Source organism: Bufo gargarizans, chromosome 4, assembly GCF_014858855.1.
Source record: "Bufo gargarizans isolate SCDJY-AF-19 chromosome 4, ASM1485885v1, whole genome shotgun sequence".
NCBI classification, from domain to species: domain Eukaryota; kingdom Metazoa; phylum Chordata; class Amphibia; order Anura; family Bufonidae; genus Bufo; species Bufo gargarizans.
Window position 1 is genome coordinate 295,856,497 of NC_058083.1, and position 15,649 is coordinate 295,872,145.

Here is a 15,649-nt window from a genome sequence, read left to right on the forward strand (position 1 = left end):
ACCGCAAACTGATGCACTATGGGGAGGAATTTAAAGGGATGCAATCAGTACAACTACATGACAGCTGAGAGAGGCTAACGAGATGAGGAACTGAAAGCAAAACAAAGGAAGCTCAAGGAGGAGGTTCTGAAAGGCATCTGTCAGAGCTTCTCAGATGTCTGGTGGTGACAGCCACTCCCGATGGGTAAATTATACAGGGGGTAATATAACTAGGGGTATCAGGGTAGATTATTATACAGGGGCTATATAACTTTTATTTTTGTTTATATTGATAGTTATATGAGTGGGGGTCTGTATGTGTGTATGCAGAGTGTATTTGTGTGTATATATATATATATATATATATATATTGTGGTAATGTGAACAGTGCTGGAAGGTGTGTTGTCCCACTTCAGGTACCTCAGATAGGTGAGACAGATAAAATCCAGACAGTGGCAGTAGTCTCAGCAAAGCATAGTTTGCTGAGACATTTCTGGAAACATTTTCTGGGCTGGATTTTTACTTGGACTGGTGGCTAGGCTTGGTAGAGGGAGTTCCCAGTCCACACCCTTCCAGTATGGGGTTTCCTTTCTACCTGAGGTGATCACAGGTGAGGCCTGCTATAATCAGACTTGCATAAAGTGCCTCAGAGTAGGTCAGTCTGAGGAGGGAGAGCGAGACTGTTTTATGAAGCAGAGGTTCTGCGTGTGGTCTCAGTCACGAGGACTGAGGGGCCACAAGGCTTTGAATAGCCTGAGGTTTGGAGGACCTAGCGACACTTAGAGAACGAGAGAACTCCCCCAAAAGGTACTGGAGTTGCCACAGCCTTGAGGCTGCAGTATTGATGTTGGCTGAGGAAAGCCGCATATGTTGTCCATGTGTGAACTGAGCTCTATGAGGTAGGGACGTATTGTGTTTAGGTAGCGCTTATACAGGCATGAGTTTATTTGTGTTTTAAGTGTTGGCGGTGTGGGAACCTCACCCCACACAGTGATGTATAACTGGACTATCCTTTATAAGAAGACTCTCAAAATAAATGCAGTTTGGACATGAAAATCCATTGTCTGGTGAGATATCTGTGAGTGTGACCCCCTGAAAAGAGATGATCCCTTACATATGGTGTCGGATGCGGGCAAGTTGTCCATGAGAGAAGGGCAATGGTCGGTTGCTAGGGGCAACAACAAGAGAAAGAGCAGGTGCTGCTGATTCCTGCTGTGCTGGAGTTTAAAGGGCTGGAAGCCTGTTTATAAGAGCTGCTCATGCTATTGTGGACTATTTTTGCTGTGGTGCAGAGATTTAAAGGGCCAGAAGCCCAGAAAAGAGACTGACCTGTTTGAAGAAAAAAAAAATGTCCTTTTGCTGTGTTGCTAGAGAGGACTATCTGTTGCTATGGGGTGGATGGAGGATTTCACCAAGCAGCTGATGCGGGCCAATCTGAAGGCTAGCCAAAGGCAAATTATGTGGCAACAGGAGCAGGAAAAGCTCATGTGCGGGTTGGACAAACCAAGAGATGTCCTAACCAGGCGTTTACCATGGTAACCGCTGTGCAGAGGAACTGGGCAGTGACCTAATGACTAGGAGCCAAGAACTGCAGGGTCTCGGGATGCGGTTGGATGCAGAGGTGGTGTATGCCATTGCCAAGGGCAACCGACGGGAAGAGAGTGAGATAGAGAGCAGTGTGGCTCTCAAGAGTTCAAGTGTTTTCTGCCAAGGTGTACAGAGTCCTAGAGAGGATGTGCGAAGATGCCGTAATGCTGTTGCTAAGAGCAACCAACCTCGACAGCATGCACCTGTCCGGCAACAGAGAGAGTGCAGCTGGAGATGTCGCCAAGTGGGAAGGTGTGCACCTGGTTGTCCTATGACCAGGAATCCAAGATGGGAGGTTCCCAACATCCTTGAAAAGGATGTCTACTGTTGAGATTGACGTATCGCACGTGAGAGGAATGAACCAGAGGCGACAATGGGTAAGATCGTTCCTGTAATTGCTGGTGTAGCAGACCACGTTACAGTGAGCACGGCTCTGGAGGTTGGGCATGTGACTGACCGGGGCCCTGGTACCTCAGAGGCCGTGAACTGTGGTGTGAGCCGGCGGCAGTTGCTATATGCTGGGCCAAGAGGTGTTGAGACACTGGGACTAGAGACTGCGCCGAAAATATGCAACATTGTGGTGAATGGCAGTTCAGTCCAGGCATTGTTGGACGCAAGGTGCCAGATGAGCCTGGTACATGCCAGCTTGGTATCTGGGGACTATGTGCGGAACAATCATGTGGATAGTAAGGACTATCTGGTGGCTCTCACTTAGTGTGAGACTCCAGTGGGAACTGGGACTTATGAGCTTGGGGTTAAAAACAAGCTTGTGCATGATGTAGTTTTGGGCCGTGATTTCCCCTTGTTTTGGGAGTTGTGGAGTAATGGAGACACTTCTGCAGAGAGTGCAAAAACTCCTGCAGAACTTGTACCTGTCCCTTTAAGTGAATGTGTAAGGGAAAGGACCATTGAATACAGTGATGTAGTTGAAGTGAAAAATGAAAATGTGAGGTCATGTGAAATATATGATGTTGACATGCCTTTTCCCTTTCAGGATGTAATCAGGAGAGAAGTGCCCCCTCCTGGTAAAAAATATATGTGATACAAAAATGCTGGTTAATGTTGTGAGCCCAGAGGGTGTACCACACATACCAGGGGTGGATATGCAGTACCCACAGGGTTTTATGGTTGCTGGGGAAGTGTCCAATGTGGGGATTAGCGCATCGGTGCCCTTAGAGGTCAGAACTGATAATGATAACACAAGTAATATAAGTGGCGCATGTGCCGTGGCCGACAGCAACTCAGAGAAAGAAGTTACCAGGTCAAAGTCTTGCGAAATTAAAGTAGTTGCTAGTAGCGACCAGACAACAGTTATACCTGACGTGACGAGAGTTAAGTGGGGAGACGTCAGCCTAGTGACTAAGACCTATACCCAGGCAGTGATAGATGACCAGACGTGTCAGTACAGCTGCAAACAAAAAAGAGATGAGTGAGCTGAAAGATCTACTGCCTGATATCCAGGTGAAGAGTAAAGTCTCCAAAGAAGCACAGAAAACTGCGGTAGACATGGATAATGTGCTTAAAGAGACTCTGGGTAGAACCCCCACAGTGTGTCCAAAAGAGAATGGTGGTACTCCTACTTCTGCTGCTGCAGCACAGCAAAGCGAGGAGCAGCTGGAACAGGAGGCCAAAGAGTCGGGCGCATCCATCACGTTTGTGCGCAAAGCCAAGAACAAACTTCAGCGAGAATTGGATGATCTAATTCTGATCAATTTTTTGCAGCACTTGCACTTTATATACAATTGAATATGCAGGAAAGAATGTTTCCTAACAATTTTTCATGTAAAATAGATTTTTGGGGGGTTTTGTACGCCACTTTTGCAGACTGACAAAAATACTCACAACTCGGACAACATGGTTCCCGGTAGCGACTTGGGAGTCCAAGATGCATCCAGACATCGTCCCCATGCTGTTCCTGATCCATTTCGTTGGTGTTTCTGTCACTTTCTGACCTTTTCCAATAGACCAGGCACCCTCCCCTCTTCAGAGCAGGGGGTGCCTGGTTGTCTCCCATTGACTTCCATTATACTCGGGTGCTCGGCCGAGCACACGAATATAGCAATGTGTTTGGGCCGAACACCCGAATACTTTGGTGCTCAATCATTACTAATAATTATGGTAATCATAATTGACCAAAAACAGGGAAGGTTTATTCTGATTTGATGTCAGATATTGAGAAAAACATGTATACTGTATGTGTCTTTTTATATAGTGTATGTAAACTTCTGGTTTCAACTGTATATAGTGGATTGTTTAAATGTCACTCATCTGTACATATTGCTCTATGAATAGGATGCAACTATAGTTTTCCATAGCCCTCTAAGGACATATCTGATGTACGTTATGCATAAAGACCATCTGTATAGACAAGTGGCATGTGAATAATTGATCTCTCTCTTAAAATCTAGGGCATTGAGATCAGTTCCTCATCAAATAAATTGATAAATCTTTATAAAGAAGTGTGAGCTCATCATGTAATTTAGGCCCTATTAAAGGGGTTGTCTCACTTGGAACAATGGTAGTTATGTTCAATATAACCCCATAATAAACAACTTACTAATATACTTCATGCTTCAAAACTGCCTCCTCTCCTAGATAATCCTCATCTTATAGCCCTTTAGCGCATGCCCGTTGTCAGGGGTTACGGCCACCACTTCAATCTAGTAGTGGTGGCCGCGCCTGCTCATTGTAAAGTACAGAGCTGGCATTTATGGTGGTCGGGATCACGGGAGAGAGCTCTCAAAGCTGCTCATGCGCACTAGCTCCCTCCTATACTGACTACCTCCTATGTACTGTGTTGAACAGCTCCCGATAATGTCATAAGCCCGGGTGCCATTCAACACAAGAAAAATCAGCTCCAGGCATAAGGGGGTGAACTACTACATGGCCGGAATCTAGGCTGTCATTTGTGATAGATGACAGCTCTTCGGCCGGCTTTTAACTTTGTAATTTAGTGCACCCTTGCACTCTCAGCCACAGGAGCGAGGCCTGCACAGGCAAGCTGTGGGCGTGATTACCGCGCTCCCTGTGCCATCAATCAAATGAAGTGTGACGGCCCGTAAAATGAACTGAAAGTGCACAGCTAAAGATCCAGGCTTTGCTCAATTTGTAAGGTGAGACAACCCCTTTAATGTCAAAGTTTTAACTTCTTAAGGAGAACCCCTTTAACTCCTGGGTTAACATTTTCTCTTCACATAGCTACATGAGTGCTTATTTTTTGTGGAATGTTTTTTTTTTTTAAGGGCACCTTTGAATTTAGCATATCCTGTATTGTAAAATGGGGGGAAGAAATAATTTGTTGAATGAAATTGAAAAACATACACAATTCCTCCATGGTTTTAAGGTTTTGTTATTACCATGTTCACTATGTGCTAAAAATAACATGACAACCTTTGCGGGTCAGTATGTAAATATTTTAAGGTTTTATGATTTTTACATACATTTTTGTTTTTTTCTGGTACAGCATTTATCAAAATTACAAAATATTACAAGATATTTTTATTTGTTAACAGTATGGAACTTTTTGGACACAGTGATACCAGTTATGTTACCGGTAATTGTTTTATTGTTTATTTTTATTTGTTAAATTGGTAAGCAGGTTATTTTAAATGTTAATTTTTTGTGTTCTTTTATACATTTTTACTGTACTTTTTAGTTCCATTAGGAAACTGCAATAGAATACTATTGCAATCTATAGATTTTTTACTTGCTGCATTTTAAGCCTGCCACAGGCACACAGGCACAGCTTAGCTGGCAGCTTACTCTGACAGACATGGGAATCTTTACAAGACCCCAGGTTGTCATAGCTAATGATTGGAGCCCAGAGATTCATAACTGTTCAGATGCCATGTTTCTGATTGACTACAACATGTGTGGGGTTAAATTACCAGTATCAGTGTTGCCTCCGATCCCAGTCATTGTGGCTGGTTGTCTGCTGTATTAAACAGCTCATGAGCCTGCTCCAAACATACCTTTAAGGGCCCATTCACACAACTGTAAAGCTTTGCGGACCTGTTCTTCCTTTAAAAACAGAACAGAAAATGTTCAGTTTTTTGCGGATCCAGAAACAAAAGGTGTATTTTACAATTTATATAAAGATTTAAGTGTTGAATAAAACAAAAAGGTGACATGTATATAAAATAATCCTGTCAGATAGCTGTAGCGCCATTTTGTCTGGCTTTGATTGCACAGAGAGCTTAGTGTGAAACTTGTGCTTGGTCGGCATCTGTTGTGGGCTATAATTTTTGTGTATCATGGCTAATGAACGAGAGGTTCTTCTGCACTGGCTAGTTTCTCAAGCTATGCTGTCTGAAGAACCGAGAAGGAGGAGGCGGTGGGTTCATCCCATTTTCTAAAAGTGCCTGCTGAAGAGGTAGAGGTCTCAGGGAATACCTGTGTAGCCCTTTGACCGTGAAACATAGCAGGCTGAAACTGCTACTGCTGCATCTGAGAATCAGCTGGTAAATGCAGTTGTTTCCTGGCATCATTAAGAAAATTATAAACATGCATAGGCATTTGAGGGCCTGCAAAAAGCTCCAATACTGCTGTGACTGAAGCCACACACATATGTTGGCGGGATCTTGGGACCCTTTGTAAAAAGGCCCCATTCCTAACATTATCGAGTCTTCCTGACATTCAGGCCTGTTTCGGGATAAATACTCAAGAACCTGACTGTCTACCAGGTCTTGAGTATTTGATCCCGAAACAGGCTGAGGATGAGTAGAACGTTTCCGCTTTGTAGCGAGCCTTTCACCATGCGGATTCTCAGGTGTATTGCGTATCTCCGCTGGTGGTGTAGCAGGCATAGGAGGAGTTTGTGCCGGAGAGGAGAGCTCCTGCGGGGACATGACCAACATACTGACTGTCTTTCTGCAGGTTCATCTTCCAGACTGTCAACGGTTCTTTATAAGGAATAACCTAAGAAATAGAAATAAATTATTTGATAATAAGAAAATTTTAATTTAATAAACAAAAAAAAAATTCTAAACTTACGACCAAGTTCAAATATTGGTTTTAGAAACTTAAGTTGTTGAGTGTAGAGATAAGTTGTTGTTTTTTCCCACCACTATCCCCACTTCGCCCTTTCCGGGCAGTTTCTTCTCTTCTAAACTGATCCCGGCAGGAATGACATCTTATTTTAATATTTTTTACTGTGAAAAAAATATAAAAAACTATTATTTAATGTTGTAAATTTGGGAAATATGAGGCTGCACATGGTATAACGTACATTCATGTAGACTAGATAAAACTGACATGTTCGTGCACTTAGAAGTTTGCAAACTTCTCTGAGCATGCTGCAAATGCTAGACCACCTAAACACTATTTTAATGTAATAAAAAAAAAATATCTAGAAATATTAAAGTTTTAAGTTTACTTACCAATTGTTTTATGGACTTTGGCATCTCCCTTTGCCCACTCGTCTGACATCAGTATTTCTGCCAATTCGTACCACGACCTATCCTTACGGACACGGTCGTGGTACAATTCAGAATGTGTGTCCTAAAGTTCCACTCTTTCCTGGATGAGCATAATCATATGCTCTACAGAAAAAGCCATGTCTGCCATCTGACAAAATGGATTTTCTCTGTCTGATTTTGTCTAGACAGACCTGTCTGATAAAGTATCAATTTTTATTTTGGGATGGGTCAATAAAATTGCAAAAATCGATCAGCATGAATGTGGATTACATACGGAACATTTTCTGCGGACAAATATAGGACATAGAAGTTTATTTTTGCGGAGCCGCAGTACGGAATAACGGATGCGGACATCTTTTGAGGGCCCATAGAAATGAATGGATCCGCAGACCTTCCGCATAATTGCGGAACGGGTGTGGATCCGTTCATACGATCGTGTGAATGGGCCCTAATAATAATACACTGATGTTATTTGGAATATAGTGGTTAATGTACACAAATTTAGAAATTATAAATGCATTATTTCCCTAAAACCACAGCATTTTCCTTCATCATACTGTAATCGAAAGTGGACATTTTCATTATTACACCACATATACTGCAGCTCAAACTTTGACATAATCTGACCCACATGAAGGTTATAACATGTAATAAAAATATCTAAGCCATCATCATAAAAGATCAATCTGATGGAGAGGGTCTCACAAAATGTAGAACTGTTATTCTTTTACTAGAGAGACATGGTAAACAATAAAAATTCAGAACCTATACTGGTAAATCAATACTCTGATGAGACAATTTGTAACTCAGCCAGAATCCTAAGAAAGGGAATCTGTACTAATAAATATATCACTTTTTTCAGAAAGAAGATTTTGTGTGCAGCATTGGTAAACTTTGCCACCTCATTTTAAATCCGCAAAGTAAAATAGCAAATCAGTAACAAAAAGGTATCATCAAATAATCATTGTTTCTGGGCAGCAGGTTGTGGTTTACACAGCACGATCCACTGCCAAAAACGGATCTGATGTCCCCACCAGCTATGCTTTAACAAGTCACCTTTACACAAGGCAATTATTGAGAGCAAGTGCTCCCAGGAACACTATTTCCTGATAATTATCACTACCCCATTGTCACCGCCAGATCTCTGAGAAGTTCTGACAGACGTTTTTCAGTACCTCCTGCATGATGTTCTTTTGCTTTGACATCTCTTCTCCCTCTTCCAGCTGTCATCTATTAGCAGTGATTGCCTCCCTTTATATCCCCTCCCATACTGCATCAGTTTGCGGTTTATACTACTTCCTGGATTGTGCTCATTGCTAGAAGTTTGCTACAGCTGTTTTTCTCAGATAAGTCTATCCCTTTATTTTTCCTGTTGGCTTGATTCTAGGTGACCCTGACTCCCTCCGTATTAAGTGCAAGGAGCCGGTGGTCGTGTCCCCTCACTATTATAGGCTTTTCAGGTGTCACTCAGTCTAGGTACGTGGACATGCAACTTTCTATCACAGAGATCTTTGCATGGGCTGAGCAGTCAGGGAGAGCTATAGGGCTTTAATAGGGTTCACCCTTTTGTTCCTTAGTTTGGGATCAAGTCAGTCGGATCTTTATTTGTTACTTCTTGTTTTCTGCAACTCCATCCGTGACACCCATGTAAAGATGCCTTAAACGGCACAAACTTTTTTTTTACTATTCCCTATGTCCTATTTTAGACAAAGCCAAATGAACTGACTTTGATCTGAATTTCAGGAAAGATTTATTAGCATTTTGTGCTAACAAATATATTTTTCCACAAATGGCTGATTGAAGATACCTGTCACGAACCAGCGGGTGTGAACCCCCTGTGCCACGTGTCCTACCCCTTCTAAGGGTGTTGTCTAAGTGAACCCCTCGATCTTCACAGTATCCCTGATGGTGGGGATAGTCTTTCCTGAGGGGAACAACTGGTCGCTACCTATTGAAGAGGATAGGCATACGAGGCAGCTGGTTCAAGCAGACCAGGAGGTACCTGAGAAATGCGTCATCAGCAGGCTGACTCGTTAACAGGAGCAACAGTGCAGGACCGAAGGATGAGGCAGAGGCAAAGTCAGACAGGCAATAGGTCAGGGCAGGCAGAACAGCTCAGGCAATCCGGGTCAGAAACAGGAGAGTCAAGGCAAGCAGGCAGGGATCAAACAGGTAGCAGAGTCCAGGAATACAAGTACGAGTCAGGAACAGTGATGGTCAGTTCGCATTGTTTGCCCGCGAACATATGCGGGCTGCCATATTTTTTCACAAGTCCGGTGAGGCACAGGTAAGCCCTTACCTGTGCCTGTGCGCGAGCCGGTCTGAAAACAAGTGCGGTCAGCGAGAGCAGGCAGTACCGAGAACAGCCACCGGGGGCCTTCATCGGGTTGTTCTTGGAACTGCCTGCTCCCGGTGACCGCATTTGTTTTCAGACCGGCTCACGGCATAGGCACAGGTAAGGGCTTACCTGTGCCTCGTCGGACTTGTGAAAAAAGATGGCAGCCCGCATATGTTCACGGGCGAACAATGCGAACTGGCCATCACTGGTCAGGAACACAGGAACACAAATAGATATCAGGAACCTTAGCAGGAAACAAGGACCTTGACACTGAGGCATCTGGGAAGGGGGATGAGCCACTTATATATGTGCTGGAAGGCTAGGATTAGTTGGCGAGGTCACATAATCCAACCACTAAAACAAAGGAAGTGACGTGAGCCGATGGAAATGCTGCATGAAACAAGCAGCGAGCATGCTGTAGCCAGAGCTGAAAAGAAACCCTGGCGCACTGCAGCCGCTGTTACAATATGGCACAAAATCTCGCAAAATAATTTTTAAGGACGCTCTACCTACCTCTAACATTGTCATTGGTTCCAATATGGACCATGACTGCTGGATCTTCTCCAGCCTCTCCCAGTAATCTGTCAACCCGATCCGCTATGTGTCAAACTTGAGCGCCGGGAAGACAATACACCATTTGACAATCCCGGTCTTTATGACGGATCGCCATATCTGTACCCCTAATAATTAAGTCTCCCACTACTAGCACCTATGTGGCCTGCCTTTCTCTCTGGTCCCCTGCTTACTGGAGCTGACATTCCCCTGACCGGCAGAGGAAGGGTCTGGCTGCAGTAGTGCTCTCCCTAAACTGACATCCCCCTTATCTGCCAACCTTGCAAACTTGTTGGATGTGTCAGATCATGGCTAGCCTCCCTGGCACTCTTCCCTATACCCCGCTCTCTAACTGTTATCCAACTAGCTACCTCACTTTCTTGAGCCTCCTAGCTACCACCCACCCTATAGAGTGCTTGTTCAGTGAGCAGCAAACTCTTTTCCAAATTGTCAATGCTTCTCAGTGTTGAATTGTAGCATCAGATGCTACCATCGACGATAAACGTCCTTTATGCAGGAGAGGACTCCCCTGCATAACGGAAACGGGACGGATCCGTTTTGCAGCCCATAGACTTCTATTATGACGGAATAAATAACAGAATACCTCTAAAGGCATTTCGTTATGCATTCCATCATACAAGCCCTAGATAGTGAATAGGGCGGTGGGAACACTAGTCTGCACCACTAACTCTAATTCTGGGTTCAGACCTGAGCGTTCGGAAACGAGCGCTTTGTATGCGCGATTGTACGGGCGTTTACAATCGCGCATACAGAGATTGCCGTTCACACATTGTCGCGCGTTCCCGAATTTCTATGTGCGGGAACGCGCGACAAACGCCCAAAAAAAAGCTCAAGCACTTGTTTGAGCGTCGGGCGTTTTACAGCGCGATCGTACGCGCTGTAAAACGCCCAGGTGAGAACCATTCCCATAGGGAATCATTGGTTCTTGCCTGTTGTGCGTTTTACAGCGCGTAGGAACGCGCTGTAAAACGCTCAGGTGTGAACCCAGCCTAAAGGAAAACACCAAGGGGAGGACAGACAATACAGACAACATATAATCCCAGGTGGGCGACAACAGAAGACAATAAAAAGCCCAACAGGGATCCGGAGGGTAATACTCTGGAACAACAACCAGGATTCACAGCTCCAGTGGGTCAGTATAGAAGTCCAGGCAGGAAGCTCTATATCTGGCAACCAGAGAAGTGAGAGAGGAGAATATAAGGAGATTGGGAGTGACAGACAAGAAACAGCTGAGGAGGAGAAGCTATGGATCCCTGAGTGAGACAAAAAGGATAGTAAGGCAAACACAGAAAACAATCACTAAGAAACAACGTGATCTTTAGACATAGAGCGCGCAGCCACCCGCTGCGACTTCCTGACCCCGGGTATAACGGAGTCAGACGTGGCTCTTGACACCCTCGTGACAGGTCCGTGGTTACGGAATCCATAACTCAATTCTGCTTTTACCAAATGAAGCGTGAACAAATTTCAAAATATTAAATTCGCTCATCTCTACTGGTGGGCATTCCAGTAACATCCAGCATTGTGGGATCCAGATAGCTAAAACTCTGAAAGAGCTGTCTGCAGATGTGTTTACTTTTTTCTTTTGCAAAAGGCTGATGTCCTTAGTTATGTTGCATAGTCTGTTTAAATGATGAACATTAATTATAGGATAGATACATTTACTAGGTGGCACTACAGATAAAGCTTTCATTCTCTTGGAAGTAAGCTAATCTGTATATCTGAATTGCCTATAGGATTACCTGCATCTGCTCTGTTGCTATTGAAGGCTATTGGTTTAGCCGATATCCTTAGTTATGCTGCAATACCTGTTTAAACAGTCCACTAGGTTAGACATTTTTGGGTGGCTACCTCCATGAGATAGCACTATAGAGATGGCTTACTTTCTCCTGAAAGTGGGCTGATCTGCATATCATAGACTCACTGAATATTGATCCTTTCAGGGTATAAATAGCATCCATGCTTCTTTTTTTTTTCAACCAAAACATACTTTATATCTTTACATATACAATGTCTTCTTTTTGCTGCCTATTCAGCCAGTTTATCCAGGCAACACCATAGAGAGATTCTAGAGAAATTCTAGAAAATGTTTTGTGTTACTCAAGATCATAACCATAATAACATTTGAACGCAGATTTTTGGGTTTACATTCTGATTCATGCAATAAAGTCATGACTAAGATTTTTTTAGATATTTTAACTAGAAACCAGGTAATGATGTTGTCAAAAAGTATTTTATAACTGCAGGTCAACTTGTTATCCTCTCATAGAGTCACTGGTCTTATGTGTTTAATGCTGCAAGTTGATTTGAAATGTATTAGGCCTTCTTCATGTAGTACAGTCGATATGGAGCACATGAAGTTTCACCAAATATCCAGTCTGCAGGTTTGCAATAGGGTCATACCAATACACAGGAGCCGCAGCAATGAGCACTTGTTAAACGTAGTTCCATATATTCATAAGCTGTTAACAGAGAGTCAGGACATGCTAAAGAAACCTCTTCAATGTGCTATTAGGTAACTGAGGAAAGTTTTAACAGACAAAGTCTTTACAGTGGACTCTTCCAGGAAGTCCCCTGTGTATTCTGCTACTTGGTTTAGTCTCCTCAGTGCAGACATTTGCTGTGAAGGAGGTAGGATCTCTGTCTAAGTTCTCTAAAGCTAAATTTCATTTATCTGTTGTAAAAAGTTATGATATATACCTATAATAGTTCTGTAGAATGTAAAGAGGTGACTGTATGTTTTTTCAGCAGCCTTTATGTCCCACAACACATGCTAGGCTGAGTAGATGATGTAGGGTTAGAGAGCCATGTGCTCTTCCTAAGATGGCTGTAAGACATGCTGTATTCCAGGTCACCCTGCTGCAATATCTTTGTAAATGATTTTCTCTTGTTCATTTCTCTGTATGCTTTGTTATATCCTGTAACACGTATGTGGGAATGTAATATAATGACTGCCTGTTATGATATAGGTGGGCAGGTGACCTGGCTGTATACCAGATAGTGGCAGTGTTTCCCTGTTGTATTACAGGTATGTTGCTGTTATCTTCATATACTTGTTCAAATGTAAGATCCACTATACGATCACTGTTTTATAATATATTTTGAGTGCAGACATTTGCTGTGAAGGAGGTGGGCTGGTGACCTGGCTGTATACCAGATAGTGGCAGTGCTTCCCTGTTGTATTACAGACATTTGCTGTGAAGGAGACATTTTGCTGTGAAGGAGGCCCCGGCCAAGTGCACTCCACCTCAATAAAGTTTTAAACCATAGAAGACCTGAGTGTCGTCCCTTAGAGTCCACATAGAGTTAATGCCTGGAGGAGCTGGTGACCGAGTGAGTACGGAAGCTGGAGGTGTCGCAGATGGTGTAAGGAAAAGAGGGTTACATTCACACACAGCTTTTTTTATTGCATTTTTTTTATGCAAAACCAGAATCGATAAAAAAAAAAAAAACTGTAGCAGTGAGAAGAATTTCCTAATTCAACACAGGTTTTGTAATGGAGGCATGATTAAGGCTAGTTTAACCTGCTCAGGACCGCCGTACACAGGATTGCGTCTTTGCGGCAGTCCTGTTTCTCTGGGTGGACGCGCCGGTGGACGCAAGATTTCAGGGAAAGCCGGCCCGCGCATGCGCATCGCAGGCCGGCAAAATTTCAAAGTTCGTCATCAACCTGCCAGCCAATGATCGTGGCTGGCAGGTTGTTGATTTTCAAAAAAATGAATCAGCAGCCAGATACCACATCATATTTAGTAAATATAAGGTGTTATATGGCTGCTGTGCTCCTCTGCTCCTTCTTTTGGTCGGTTGGTTCCAGCAGAGGAGCAGAGGAGCACACATCACTGTGAGTACCCACCAACACCACACTTAGCCCCCAGATCACCTCCCAGCACCCCAATTAACCCCTTGATCACCCCTTCTTGCCCCTGTCAATCACTAGTGAAAAGGAAAAAAGTGATCAGTGTAGACTGTCACTTTTTTTTCACTGGTATTGACTGATAGGTTTTAGTATAGTTTAGGTCCCTTGGTTAGGTAGTTTAGCGATCGGTTAGCGCCCAGCCCACCGCACCGCAGTCCCTTATTCGCTGATTAGCGTATCGCTAATCAGCATTTGTACTTTTATAGTATCTGTAAGTGATCAAAACTGATCACGGTCAGATGTATAATAGTATTAGTGTCACTTTAGTTCGCCCTCCACCCAAAACGCAGTGTTTGCCCGATCAGGCCTGATCGGTCGCCCACACGTGCGTTCACCTACGCCCACCCCACCACAGTGACAACATATTTATTTATTTTTTTATCACTGCACATTCACTTTACACGTGCTGCGGCGATAAAAAAAATCAGTTTTGATATTTTTTATCAACCACAGCGGCCTCCGGTACTTCGCTAGCCTCCCCTTTGTAAGACAGGCTTGCTTTTTTTCTTGGGTAGTCTCAGGGAATACCCCTAAATTTAGTTGCCCAAATGTCAAACAGGGGGTATTCTTCTGAAGAGGCCTACAGGCTTCTGACCCAGTCAGATGAGGAATGGGAACCCTCATCTGATGAATCTAGCGGGTCAGAATACGAACCTGTAGAAAGCAGTGGCTCTCTGACCCAAAGTTCGGACGAGGAGGCTGAGGTCCCTGATAGCACCAGGCGTACCCGGCCCCGTGTCGCTAGACCACAGGTTGCGCAGGATCCGCTTCAAGAGCAGCAGAGTGGGGCTGGTGCTGTCGGATTACGTGGTGAGGCATACACCAGCAGCGCAGCCCTTCCTGGACCTAGTACCAGCACTGCCGTACAACCTGGTGAAGTGGCGAGCACCAGAAGGGCAGTTGAAGCTGGTACGGTGGCACGAGCAGTAGTGACCCCGTCGCAGCCACCGCAAAGACGTGCCCGTAGAGCCCCTAGAATCCCTGAGGTGCTGGCAAACCCTGATTGGCAGTCCCCAACTTCAGCCGCACCTGTAGTTCCCCCTTTCACCGCCCAGTCTGGAGTTCGGGTTGAGACCGCTCAGATCGGTTCGGCCCTGGGATTTTTTGAGCTGTTCTTGACTGCAGAGCTCTTGGACTTAGTCGTGGCCGAAACAAATCGGTATGCCACACAATTTATATCCGCCAACCCGCGGGCTTCCCCCAACGGCTCGTTACCACCCGTCTTGCAAGGGGGCAGAGGGCTGCATTGTGTAACGAAGAACTGCTCGCGGTGAAATGGAGAGACAAGCGTGACGTTTACATGCTCTCCTCCATTCACACAGACACGACAATCCAAATTGAGCGAGCAACCCGTGTCATTGAAAAGCCCCTCTCAGTCCACGACTATAACCTTCACATGGGAGGGGTGGACTTCAATGACCAAATGTTGGCTCCGTATTTAGTGTCCCGCAGAACCAGACGCTGGTATAAGAAGGTGTCTGTATATTTAATTCAATTGGCTCTGTATAATAGTTTTGTTCTCTACAGTAAGGCTGGGAGAACTGGATCCTTCCTCAAATTTCAGGAAGAGATCATCGCGAACCTCCTGTACCCAGGAGGTTCCGTGGCCCCATCCACCAGTGTAGTTAGCCGTCTACACGAGCGACATTTCCCCAGTGTCGTTGCTGGTACCTCAAACCGACCGCCACCCCGAAAAAAATGTCGTGTCTGTAGCAGGAGTGGAATAAGGCGTGACACCCGCTATTTCTGTCCTGACTGTCCTGACCACCCTGCCCTATGCTTTGGAGAGTGTTTCCGGAAGTACCACACACAGGTACACTTAGCATAGGGATCACATCT

General features: G+C 44.4%; 1 long non-coding RNA gene across 1 annotated transcript in view; it reads left to right on the forward strand.

The window, feature by feature from the left end:
- Nucleotides 1–4,531: 4,531 nt before the first annotated feature.
- The window catches only part of LOC122936211, a 60,302-nt gene continuing 49,184 nt past the window's right edge, over nt 4,532–15,649 (forward strand). Inside the window, exon 1 of the long non-coding RNA XR_006388895.1 lies at nt 4,532–4,679. This is a non-coding gene — a long non-coding RNA (uncharacterized LOC122936211). The remainder of the gene's footprint in view (nt 4,680–15,649) is intronic.